Source organism: Hylobates moloch, unplaced genomic scaffold (assembly GCF_009828535.3).
Source record: "Hylobates moloch isolate HMO894 unplaced genomic scaffold, HMol_V3 SCAFFOLD_5, whole genome shotgun sequence".
NCBI classification, from domain to species: domain Eukaryota; kingdom Metazoa; phylum Chordata; class Mammalia; order Primates; family Hylobatidae; genus Hylobates; species Hylobates moloch.
In genome coordinates, this window is record NW_026652280.1 from 89549691 (window position 1) to 89562836 (window position 13146).

Below are 13146 nucleotides of genomic sequence, written 5' to 3' on the forward strand. Positions count from 1 at the left end.
AGTGTCCCGAGTCTTTGCTGGGGCTCTGTCACCCTCTGCCTCGGTGGCAGGGCTTTAGTTTCCAGCTCCTCCTGGAGGTTAGGGCTAATCCTTCTGGTCTCCAGTCTCTTCTGGAGGTCCAAGCTGATGTGCTATGACTCAGAGCCCCTGCCATAAATCACACTGTCAGACTGTCCAGCAGTCAAAGCCCCCAGGCAAACAGAGACACATACATCAGGCAGGATATTCCGGGAGCCCAGAGACCACCTCCCAGGAGCTGAAGGCAAAGGTTAGCTCTCTCTTTGGATCAAGTTGGTGCTTCACTACCCAGACCTCCCTCCCTCCATTTTAGATCAGAAAACTGAGGCCCAGACCTTAGGAAATCTGAGCAGGCTCTGAGCAGTGGAGGATGTGGGTTCTGAGCCAGTCCCTGCACTCTTCTCTTTCACTCAGGCCCCTCAGGTCCCCAAGCCCCCTGCCTCCCAGAGGTCCACAAGCCCAAGCTGGGAGAAATCTCTGCAGCCTCTTAGATCTCTGTGCAAAAATGGAAAAAAAAAAAAAAAAAAAAAAAGACACGTTTGTGCATAAAATACACACTGTAGAGGAAGGAAAAATGCAGGAGGAGAAGTTTCCAGTAATTCACCCCATGGCAACCACCAGGCCAGCGTGAGACCTGGAGTATTAATCCTCTAAACCTGGGGCCCCTCCCGCTCGGAGGGTCAAGGGCTGCAGGCCTCTGGGGCCTCCTCGCCTCCAGTTCCGCTGCCTTGTTCTCACTCCCAGGCAGCCTCTGTCCCAGCCTCCCATCCCGGCTGAGCATGGTACCCCGCACACACGGTTGCTAAGAAACCGCTGCCGAGAGTCACAACTCAGCTGGCAACGGAAAACACCCCCAGCAGCACCGTTTGCTGGGCCCATTTAGGAAGACATGTTTTCTGGTCCACTCAATGCCTCATCCTCTTTGCAAACATTTCAAACGTTTTCTTTTACATGGCTTCTAGATATCACTTAGCATGCACTCTATATTTAGGAACAGTTATGAAACAAACATATCACCCACAATATCTGCACTGACTATGGCATGAAGCCTGGTACTGGGATCAAGAGGCAGGGAGACACCAGGGAAAAATCCTGCCTCTTATCACAGGGAAGCCTGGCGCTCCTGGCTGATTTGGGAGCTTGTCGGTCAGTCTCATCTGGTCAAATTCGACAACCCCCAGGTGGCAAGCTCTACGCCACAAAGCCCACTGGACTGCAGGAAACAGGAGAGATGGACAGCTCCAGCCCTCGGCCAGAGGCAGAGCTTGTCAGTCAGTCTCGTCTGGTCTAATCCCACAACCGCCGGGTGGCAAGCTTTACGCCACAGAGCCCACTGGACTGCAAGGAACAGGAGAGACCGATGGCTCCAGCCCTGGACCAGAGGCTACCATCCCTGTAGTACCCCTGAAAGGCCAATCCTTGCAGCAGCCCTGAAAGGTCCAGATGCAGCCCCTTATTCTGCAGAGGAGGAGTCCAAGGTGGCCCACCCACAGGAGGCAGCGCTGGCCTGTTGCTGTAGTGGAGAAATACTGCACCCCAAGCCACATCATGACACGCTTCAGCCCAGAGTGCGCAGCATGAAGAGGAAAGACCCCATCCCAGCAAGGATGAAGGCTGCGGTTCCCAGGTCCTCCGTCAGCATGTATCTCATTTCCTGGGTACCCAAGACAGGGACCCCGAGAGGCCCTTTGGTCGGCTTTGGCACAGCCGTGAAGGTCAGACGGGATCCTGGAGGTGGGGGAGTGTGGCATGGCGTTGGCGGACTTTGTCCCTGAAGTGTCTCCTCTCACAGCTCGCTCTAGCACTAAAGGTTCCTGTTTTTGAGGTTTGTGATATTAGAGTTGTTCCCCCAAATTCCAATTTTCCTTCTTCTTGGGCACACGCAGGGCTGCAGGTCTCCACCCTCCTGAAGTTAGGTGCAGCCAAGTGAGCCGGCAGCTGCAGGGACGTGTGTCACTCCAGGAAAGGTGAAGACTAACTCACCACCCACCACACCACCCTTGAACCCAGATGTGGTGACTATGAATGGATGATGGTCTGGCTGGTGGGGGCGACCTGGGTTCCTAAGTGAGGAGGGCAAAGGATAGCACCCAGCCGACCTGGCAGGGCAGTGAGAGTGAGCAGGAAATAATCCTTTGTTTTTTTAAGCCATGGCAACCTGGAGATTACTTGTTACTGCAGCCTAACCCTGCTGTCCTGACTGTTACAGGTCAGGTGACTACAGCGGAATATCCCTTATCCTAAACGCTTGGACTAGAAGTATTCTGGATTGCATATGTTTTTGGATTTTGGAATATTTGCATGTACATTTGGTATATGTGCACATATAATCACATATATGCTGGAGATGGGACCCAAGTATAAATATGAAATTCATGTATGTTTCATGTATGCCTTAGACACATAGCCTGAAGGTAATTTTATACAACATTTAAAGAATTTTGTGCATGAAACAGTTTTCATTGTGTTTTGACTGGGACTTATCCCATGAGGTCAGGCTTGGAATTTTATACCTGTGGCATCATGTTGATGCTCAAATAGTTTGGGGTTTTACAGCATTTTGGATTTTGGGTTTTTAGATGAGCTCAACCTGGATTGGACCTCAACGGGTGCCCTTATACAAGGTCAACATGCCTAGCAAGGAAGAGATGTTTTTTTTTTTTTTGAGACAGAGTCTCGCTCTGTCGCCCATGCTGGAGTGCAATGGCGTGATCTTGGCTCACTGAAACAGCGGCCTTCCAGCTTCAGGTGATTCTCCTGCCTCAGCCTCCCAAGTAGCTGGGACTACAGGTGCATGCCACCATGCCCAGCTAATTTTTGTATTTTTAGTAGAGACGAGGTTTCACCCTGTTGGCCAGGCTGGTCTCGAACTCCTGACCTCAGGTGATCCACCCGCCTTGGCCTCCCAAAGTGCTGGGGTTGCAGGCACGAGTCACCGTGCCCAGCCAAGAGTTCTTAAAACTGAAGATCTCCCAGGTAAGCCCATCTTTGTGTGGCAGGATCCACAGGTTAGGCTGGGAGGGTCCGGGAGCAGAACGTGGAAGCCAAATTCTGACGGGCGCAGCAGGGGTGGAGGCTGATGGCACCAAAGTTGGGGGCAGAGAGCGCAGTAAACACATGTGTCCCTTCTCTGTCCTACCCAGGCCTTGGTTTCCCTGCTCGCAAAGTAAGCATAGTCACTACTCAGCAGTGCCTTAATATATCAAGAGCTCTTTTCCCCGGGCCTCCTTCAGTCCTTGTAGTAGCCCTGAAATGTCCAGCTCCAGCTCCTTATTTTGCAGAGGAGGAGCCTAAGGCAGCCCACTCACGGGAGGCAGAGCTGGCCTTGACGCCAGCCCCATGCTCACTCCACACCCAGCATCATGATGCTGCTGTCATCCCCCAACTTCCGGCTTTCCGAGCTCCAGGCAGTGGAGACCCACCATCCTGCCGGCTGTGAGCACCGCCTCTGGGCGGCGAGGGGCTGCCCCAGGTTCGGCCCACCCCAGGACAGGCTCAAACCACGTGTCTAGGAAGAGTCTCTTGACTAGGGGAGCGACAGGTCCCAGAGGATCGCAGTACAGCTGTGGGCTCTGGCTGGGTAAATCACCCCAGCTCTGGGGCTCTGGGCTGCAGCGCGGCAAGGCAGTGTGTTCTGCACAAAGACAGGATGTACTTGGGGAGAGGCTGCACCATTGTTGTGAGCGGAAGAGAAATTAATTTTAAGCCTGGAGTTGATTCCAGCCTGGGAGGGAAACGCCAACACTTGGAGAGGGCTGGTTTCAGGCATGTGCGCGCCACAGCTCACGTGCTCACTGCAGCCTGAATTCAGTGGGGAAACGCGCCCCGGGCACCCTCCCTCCTCTGTCAGTGTTCCAAGCCACCCCCACATCCCAGCACCGGAAGAGCCTGGCCCCTCCTTCCATCTAGAGAGCCTTGGGTGTGTTCTCCATTGAGCCACACCCTGTTCCCTGCCCCCCCAACTAAAACACACCAACCAGGCTGCTGCCAAAAAGGCTGGGAGAGGGGCAGTGAGCCAGACTGAAACCGCCTCTTTCGAACACTCTGAAGGGTTTGGTCAGTTCTCTGTCATTCAACCTAGTGCTTGGTGACAGGACACAGAATAGAGTGTGGCTCCGCTGCTGGCCTCCTGGATCTCCAGGCCTGATGGAGTGGGACACACGGACGTCCAGCAGGTTCCAGCCTGGCGGGAGAGGGAGGTCTGGATCACAGGCTGCAGGCCACTGTGCCCCTGGGGGCCACATGTGGTGGGAAGGGCAGCGGGATGAGCTGGGAAACACTGGGGACTCCAGCTCCCCTAAGGGCCTCTGAACTGCCACCACAGCCGCTACTGTCAGGTGCACTCTGACATCAGCTCCAAGCCGGGGAGAGGGGGGTGCTGCCCTCGGGAAGGTGCCACCTGGGCCAGAGGCATGGGACACTAGGGAGCACCTGCTGCAGAGCCGGATGATCCTGACTCCAATAAGCCTATCTCTTGAGACAGAGTCTTGCTCTGTCACCCAGGCTGGAGTGCAATGGCGTGATCTTGGCTCACTGAAATAGCGGCCTTCCAGCTTCAGGTGATTCTCCTGCCTCAGCCTCCCGAGTAGCTGGGACTACAGGTGCATGCCACCGTGCCCAGCTTATTTTTGTATTTTTAGTAGAGACGAGGTTTCACTATGTTGGCCAGGCTGGTCTCGAACTCCTGACCTCAGGTGATCCACCCGCCTTGGCCTCCCAAAGTGCTGGGGTTACAGGCACGAGTCACTGTGCCCAGCCGAGAGTTCTTAAAACTGAAGATCTCCCAGGTAAGCCCATCTTTGTGTGGCGGGATCCACAGGTTAGGCTGGGAGGGTCCAGGAGCAGAACGTGGAAGCCAAATTCTGACGGGCACAGCAGGGGTGGAATGAAGGGCCCCAAGTGTGCAATGAAAGGCCTGGCCATCCAGCCCCCGAGCAGATCCGGCCCCCGACATCCATTCTAGTCCCCTTCCTCACTATGAGGACCCTAATTTTGTCTTGGCAGTTAACAGACCCAGCTACAAAACCCCTTTTCTCAGTTTCCCCTGGCTGCTAGGAGTGACCAGGAGACCCCAGGGTGCTTATCAATGAGACAGGAGACGACATCGTCTGTGGCCTTCCAGAGAGGGGCAGACAGCATGCACACTGCTTTTGCTCCTGGCCCTGGCCCGGGAGATGCACTACTGTGGGCTTTGGCCCCACTCTGCTTGCCCTATGCTAGAAGGTTCCCTGATGGCAGTGGGATGAGGCGGGCTGCAAGACCCATGCTTAGAGCAAGAGAAAGGTCAGCCATCCTGCTGGGCTGGCACTGACTGTGCAGGTGCCCTGAGGCCAGATGGCAGGCAGCAGTGATGCCCCAGGTCCCAGGCCCCAGAAGGCTGGTCAGCCCCCAGGACAGGAACCAGACCACGGTTGAGGACTGTGAGGGTAGCAGACAGAAGGACAATTGGGCCCAGGCTGCCCAGACAGAGGCGGGGCCAGGAACAGATCTGCAGACAAAGTGGCATCTCTAGGCCTCTGGAAATTGTGTGTGATTTCAAGCAAAGAGACGGTAGTGGTTGAATTTTGTCCCCCTAAAATCCGCGTCTATGTAGAACCTCAGAATGTGACCTTCTTTGGAAATAAGGTTGCTGGAGATGCAATCAGTTGGGATGAGGTCATCCCGGAATAAGTGGGCCCTAAGTCCACTAGTTGGTGCCCTTATAAGAAGGGAAAATACAGACACACAGAGACATGGCCATGTGCAGATGGAAGCAGAGACTGGGGGATGTGGCCATAAGCCAAAGAACACCTGGAGCCCCAGAAGCTGAAAGAGCCAAGGAAGGGTCCTCCCCTACAGCACTGGAGGGAGAGGGCCCTGCTGACACCTAGACATTGGTCTCTGCCTTCAGAACTGTGAGGGGAGACACTTCTGTTGTTCAAGCCCCAGCTGGTGGCTTTGAACCCTTTGTGACAGCAGCCCCAGGGCACCAGCACAAAGGAGCATGTAGGACGCCAGTGAGCTGATCTGCGCCTGTCCATCCTGTGGGCCCTCCATCCGGTGCCCAACGCATCCTCAGGACTGGCTGGGGCCTGGGGACCGGACAGGGAGCAACTGGCAGCAGAGGGTGATGACAGAGCCTGCATTCCAGAATCTGACCCACAAAGGGCTGTGGCATTTATAGGAGAAGCCGCTGAAGACAGGCAGGAATGACAAGAGCAGCAGTGAGAGCCCTTCAGAGGACCTGCGAGACACGAACTCCCACCCCAGCAAACCGCCAAGGGGAAGAGGCAGGCCCCCATCCAGGAGGCCTTAGGAACAGGAGAGCTGACTTTTCTACAGCAAATAAGGCCCAGGTTGCCTAAAACAGGGAAGGATAGCCTAAGGCTCTCCCAGACTCATGACAACTTAGATTTGTACAAGTGGCACATTTAGTTAGAATCTGGGAGGAGCCTGCTGGGGGCCGTGCCATCCTGAGGGTTCCTGGAGTTATACACACACACACACACACACACTCCCTCCCACCTGCCTTCTCCAAATAAAACCATGTCCCTGGTCCTTTTCTCTTGGTATCCACCTTCTCCATCATGGAGGAGGTCTCAGCTCCTAATCCACTCAGCAAAGTCCCAGCGGACAGTGAGTCACTGAGTGCTGAGCCAGGCACATGCTGAGCTCAGGGCCTCAAGGGCAAGGTGCTGGGAATAGGACAGGGTAGGTGCCCCCGCAGTGGGGCATGTGGCCGGGTGTCTGTGAGGACGCTTCCTGCATGACAAGCTGGGGTTATAAGAACACAAAAGCCTGTAGGATGAAGCCTGGCCCAAAGCAGTCGGGGTCCCCTGACCTCTCTGGCCTCTCTCCAGGCAGTGTCCTCTCCAGGGCGCCAGGCTTCCCCAGCTCCAAGTCTGGGCGTCTGAAATCTGCTGTGTAATTGGATCACGCCCCGGCCCATGCTGAGCGCCCATCTGTGCCCGTCTCGGAAAATACAAGTCTCAGAGAAGGAAAGCAGTTGCCACAGGTAATTTTCTATCAAATATATTACATTTCTCGGAAACACATGCGGAAGTTAACTAATTAGATTCCCCCTTATTTTCGAAATGCTTTCAGAGGACAATGGAAAGGTTCACTTTGTTCTGGGAAATGCTTCATTTAGATGCTAACCATTAGAATGTGATTTGTTCTTCAATCAGGGAAGAGTGGACTAAGCGGACTTTTTTTTTTTTTCTTTTTTTGAGACGGAGTCTCACTCTGTTGCCCAGGCTGGAGTGCAGTAGCGCGATCTCAGCTCATTGCAAGCTCCGCCTCCCAGGTTCATGCTATTCTCCTGCCTCAGCCTCATGAGTAGCGGGGACTACAGGCGCCCACCACCATGCCCGGCTAATTTTTTCTTTGTATTTTTAGTAGAGACGGGGTTTCACCGTGTTAGCCAGGATGGTCTCGATCTCCTGACCTCATGATCCACCCGCCTCAGCCTCCCAACTGAGCGGACTTTTAAGGATGCTATCCACGCTTCCTGCTCCTGGTTCCATCACGGGCCCTGAATAGCCGCAGGTGTGCGAAAGCAGGCTGGGAAACACTTGAGTCAGACCCACCTCTCTGGTTCAACCAGAGGCTCCTTTCTCTCCTTGATAACAATCCAAATTGTGATTGTTTTATAGAACCACCTTTTACAACAGAATCGTCTCCCCACATACCATTTTCCCTGATGCTGCCTGACAATCCTTGTCTCCCAGGGATGTGGGCACACAGCCACACGCTGCTCTTCCTCCCACCCACCCTGAGCACTCGGCGGATGCTGGGACTCTGCCGGTCAGCCAACCAGAAAAGGGCGCGTGAGGGTACATCCGGGCTGCAGAGGAACGTACTAATTGGTTTATTTTTTGAAACAAGGTCATGTTGATCTGGAAGGTAACTCGGGGGAAGGGCAGACAGGACCAGAGGGAGGACAGAGGACAAGGACGTCATTCAGCAAGATAAGGGCCTGGGAAGCTGGGTCTCTGAGAAGCCTGGGCCCCTTTAATCCCAGTGAGCCCCTCGCATGGAGTGTTGACGGATGAGGGGCAGGGGGACGAGGACAGGCGCAGGTGCTCATCGAGGAGAGAGGTCCTGGAATCCCCAGACCTGGGCATGAGGGGGCTGCCACTGGGCACAGATGGGCAACCTGGGCACCATGCAGAATAGCGTCTGCAACTGATTTAGACACGTTGAATATATAAATATGTTATATATATTATGTATGTTATATATAACATTTATACATATACTCATATACATAAATGTTAAATTTTTATATATGTATTACATAAAAATATGTTGTATGTAATATATATTCTATATAAAACATATGTAAATAACACTGAGTTGAATATACAAAAATCCTGAGTTCATAATGACATACAGGTGAGGAAGAGAGAGACAGACTGGGGCAAAGACACAGGGAGAGAGAAAAAGACCGTACTTCATCCCTCAACAACACGATAGAAAACCAACTCACTGGACATCAGTAGAGATCACTGAAGCATCAGCTTCATATAGAGAGACTCGACAATGAAAAAGAATTAAGCATTTATCTTGCCTTCTTGTACTTCAGCTTAACCAAGTCATCTTATTTGATATGTGAAAGTTCTTTGAGATGGAAGAATCTCAGCTCATCACTGCGAAGGAATGCCAGGATTAGAAAGTCATCAAATGCAAGCCTGCAAGCCTCAGAGTACTCCTCAATGTCTGCAGGGCCCACCCCAGAGAGAGGCCCCTGGGTGACCAGCTGGTGAGGCGCTTCAAGAGGAAGGATTCACCATCACCACCTGGAGCCCAGGTGCAGCTTTCATCACAGCGGTGGTGAGCACAGTCTCTGTCTCCTGGGGAGATGGGGTGTGAAGCTCAGAGCACTTGCGTGTGGCTGGGCCCAACAATAACAGCTCTGCAAGAGCTCACCTCCATTTATAGGAAGCGGGAAGGACCCAAGGACTGGCCCATCACACCACAGGAGGCAGAAGGCACATCTGGGGTTGGGGGCAGCCTATGGCCAACCTACCCTATCCCTCTAACAACCTACCCTGTCCCTATCCCTATAACACGTTGCTGGCAGGAAACATGGAAGATGGCTCAGACTAGAGACCTGGGGACATATCTACCAAGTGCCACGTGGGTCTTGGGTCAAAGTCAACACCGTGAAAAGACATTTCTGAGATAATTTGGAACATGTGCTAATGGAGGGGTTTCAGATTCCACCCAGAGACTGCTGGGTGCGTGGACGGGACAGTGACACTTGGGCCCGCAAGAAAGATCCCATGCTGTTGAGAGACAGCCTGAAGGGGAAGAGGGAGTGACGCAATGCCTGGGATTTGCTGGAAAAAAAAAAAAAAAAAAAGAATAAAAAGGGCTATCTGTACATGGATGGCAAGAATTTCTTGGGTAACAAAAGCACAGCCAATAAAAGAAAAAATAAATACTACAGTAGATGAAAATTTAAAACTTCTGTGCATCAAAGGGCACCATCAACAGAGTAAAAAGGCAACAAAAGAATGGGAGGAAATATTTGCAAATCATGTATCTGGTAAGGGGTTAATATTCAGAATGTGCAGAAAACTCTTACAACTCAACAACAGAAACAAAAATCTAATTTAAAAACAGGCAAACTGGCTGGGTGAGGTGGCTCATGCCTGTAATCCCAGCACTTTGGGAGGCCGAGGTGGGCAGATCACTTGAGGTCAGGAGTTCAAGACCAGACTGGCCAACATGGCAAAACCCCATCTCCATTAAAATTTCAAAAATTAGTCAGGTGTGATGGCGCGTGCCTGTAATCCCAGCTACTCAGGAGGCTGAGGCAGAAGAATCGCTTGAACCCAGGAGGCAAAGGTCACAGTGAGGTGAGATCAAGCCATTGCACTCCAGCCTGGGTGACAGAGTGAGACTCTATCTCATAAATAAATAAATAAATAAATAAAAATGGGTAAAGGACTTGAATAGACATTTCTCCAAAGAAGAGATACAAATGGCCGATAAGGACTTTTCTGAAAAGATGTTCAACACCACTAATCACTTAGAGAAAGGCAAATCCAAACTACAACGGGACACTATCTCACACCTGTTAGGTTGACCATGATCCTAAAACAGAAAGTAACGATGCTGGTGAGTATGTGGGGAAACTGGAGCCGCTGGCAGGAAGGTAAAGTGGTGCAGTCCCTGTGGAACATGGCATGGCTGATCCTCAAAACCTTAAACATAGAACGAGCACGTGAGTCAGCAATGCCACTTCTGCATCTATGCCCAAAGGAATTGACAGCGGGGTCTTGAAGAGATATCTTCACACCCACGTTCACGGTGGCAGCACTATGCACGGTAGCTAAGAGGTGGACGCAGCCTAAGTGTCCACCTACAGATGAACGGATACACAAAAGGTGGTGTTTTCATAGAGTGGGATATTTATAATACAGGCCTAAACCGGAAGGAGATTCTGACGCATGCAACGACACGGAGGAACCTTGAAGGCATTAAACTGAGTGAAATGTACCAGGCACAAAAAGACAAATACTGCAGGATTCCACTGACCTGAGGTCCCTAGAGTGGTCAAATTCATAGGGAGAGAAAGTGGGATGGTGGGTGCCAGGGGCTGGGGGAGGGCATGGGGATGAGTGTTTCATAGGGAAGAGTTTCAGTTCTGGAAGATAAGAAGGTTCCGGAGATGGATGGTGGTGATGGTGAATGGAAATGTACCTAATGCCACTGAAATGTATACTTAAAAATGGTTACGATGGTAAATTTTATGGTATGTGCACTGTACTACAATTTTAAACATAATAAAAAAAATAACTGTAAAAAAAAAAGGGGAGGAAGTGAATGGAGCAAATGGGTGCTGTGATCTCTTGGAGGCCAGCTCTCCACAAGGTCTTCATAAACCCTCAGTCACGCTCCTCCGCTGCTCAAGGGCCTCCAATGGCTCCCCACTGCCCTGGGCCTTGCTACAGCCTGAAAGGCCCCATAGGGCATGGGCCCTGCCCCTTTCTCTGCCGCATCCACACCCCCGAATGTTCCAGAACACACAGAGTCCTTCCCTGGTCCAGGCAGGGCCTTGCGCTCACCACCCTGGTGCGTGGCCCACCCTCACCTCAGCTCTACCCTCCTCTCCAGGTCTCAGCCTAAATCCTTCCCCTTGGGGAGCCCTCCCTGACCACCCTGTTGACAAAGGTGTGGTCTCTGCCCTGTAGCTGCACAGCATCCTAGTGTGTGTGTGAGTGTGTGAGTATATGCGTGAACATGTGTGAATGCATGTCAGCACGTGTGTGTGTGTGAATGAGAGTCTGCGTGAGTGTATGAGCATGTGTGTATGCGAGCATGCATGTGTGTGTGCATGTATGAATGTGTGTGAGCATGTGAATATGAGCATGTGTGAATGCATGTCAGTACATGTGTATGTGTGTGCATATGAATGTGAGTCTGAGTGTATGAGCATGTATGTATGTGAGCATGCGAGTGAGCATGTGTGCAAGTGTGTGAGCATGTGTGAGCATCTGTGTGAAAATGTGTACGAGCATGCGTGAGGATGTGTGAACATATGCGAGCATGTGTGTGAGCATCTATGTGTGAGCATGTGTGTGAACATGTGTGTGAGCATGTGTGAGCATTTGTGTATGTATAAGAATGTAAGCATGTGTGAACATGTGTCTGCACATGGTAGCATGTGTGCAAGTGTGTGTGTGAGCATGTGCAAGCATGTGTGTGTGTGAACATGTGTACCGTTTCCTGGGGTTGTTATGAGAAATCACCGCAAACCAAGGGGCTTCAAACAACAGGAATTTTTCTCTCAGTTCTTCTGGCGGCCGGAAGTCTAAGATCAAGGTGTAAGCAGGGCCACACTCCTCTGGTGGGCACGTATGTCGGTGTGTTCGTGTGCGTGCACGTGCGTGTGCATGTGTATGGGTGCCTGTGTATGTGCACGTGTGTGGGTGCCTGTGAGTGCATGTGTATATGTGCATGTGTGTGTGCATGAGTATGTGTGTGTTTCCATTCACAGCACAGCCACAGCCTCTAGTTATGGAGCCTGTTGACCTACATAGTGCCTGTCAATCTGTGCAGCGCCTGTTTCCCCAGCACTCAGGCTCTGTGAGGGCAGGGCCTGGTCTTCCTCTCTGCAGGATCCCAAAAGGGCCCAGGTTGGTGCTGAGTACTGAGTCAGTGTGTGGCCTGCACACAACTGATTAGACCCAGGGTGCCTATAGAGACCCTCCTGCTATTCACAGATGGGGTCAGGTGGGGCTGGGCTGGGTGTTTACTCCCCTCCTGGCCGGGCCACGGCCAGCTCAAGAGTTCCTCCTGGGGTGCAGAATCCAGGTGCCCACAAAGACAAATGAGCGGCTGGAGAGCCAGCCCATGATAGGCAGCCCTTCAGACCTCCCCCAACCAGCCCACTGGGAAGCAGCCACCACAGAGGGGGTGTGACCCATGGGAGGCTGCCGCTCAGCACTCATGAAGGCCAGGGCACAAAGGATGCTAGGCACTGGGAGTGAGGCTGGCACCCTGGCGACCCTCAAAAGCCCAGGGGCCCAGATCCTGGCAGTCTTGCAAAACAGACCCAGGTGTCAGACCCCTTTCCCTCCCACACCCCACACTCTAGGCTGCCCAGGGGAATCCCAAGGAGCCTTGGTATCCCAGCCAGCCTCAGGCTGACCAGTGACTCTACCCAGTGACGGGGTTGGAGCCCTGTTTGGGGTCTGCGAGCTGCCCATGGCTCACGCCAAGCCGGCTTCTGCTCTGTCCATCAATTCAGGCCCACTGAGCACAGGTTCTTGGGGAATGCCCAAGAGCGCCATGCCAGGTGGGTCCCATTCACAGGTGGCCGGCCGCTCACCAGCCAGCAGGAAGCTGGAAAGTACCCCCAGGACAGCTAGCAGCCCACAGTGAGCTGTGAGGCACATGGCAATTGGGGGCTAATTTTCTCCTGCAAAGAAGTTGATACCATAATCTGGTAAATACACTAATCATCAGTGCACTGCTCAGAGCAGGAGCTTATGAGCTACAGAGTCTGGGGGGAACAGGCTCGGCATAGAATGAGACCACAGACCGCCGGCTTGAAGAATCTGCTGCCAGGATATGAAACCCAAAGCTGGCAATGGACCACAAACTGCTCCCAGTGATGGAGGACCCAGGCCACAG

The 13146-nt window shown here is 52.6% G+C and overlaps 1 protein-coding gene and 1 long non-coding RNA gene across 3 annotated transcripts in view; one reads left to right on the forward strand and one right to left on the reverse strand.

The window, feature by feature from the left end:
• Window positions 1-13146, reverse strand: part of SHANK2 (SH3 and multiple ankyrin repeat domains 2) — a 677887-nt gene that overhangs the window by 152459 nt on the left and 512282 nt on the right. The gene's annotated exons all lie outside the window — the stretch shown is intronic.
• LOC131383504 (uncharacterized) lies at window positions 1070-11423 on the forward strand. Its single transcript, XR_009213583.1, has 3 exons — window positions 1070-1733; window positions 6858-7012; window positions 8618-11423. It is a non-coding gene; the product is annotated as an uncharacterized LOC131383504 (long non-coding RNA).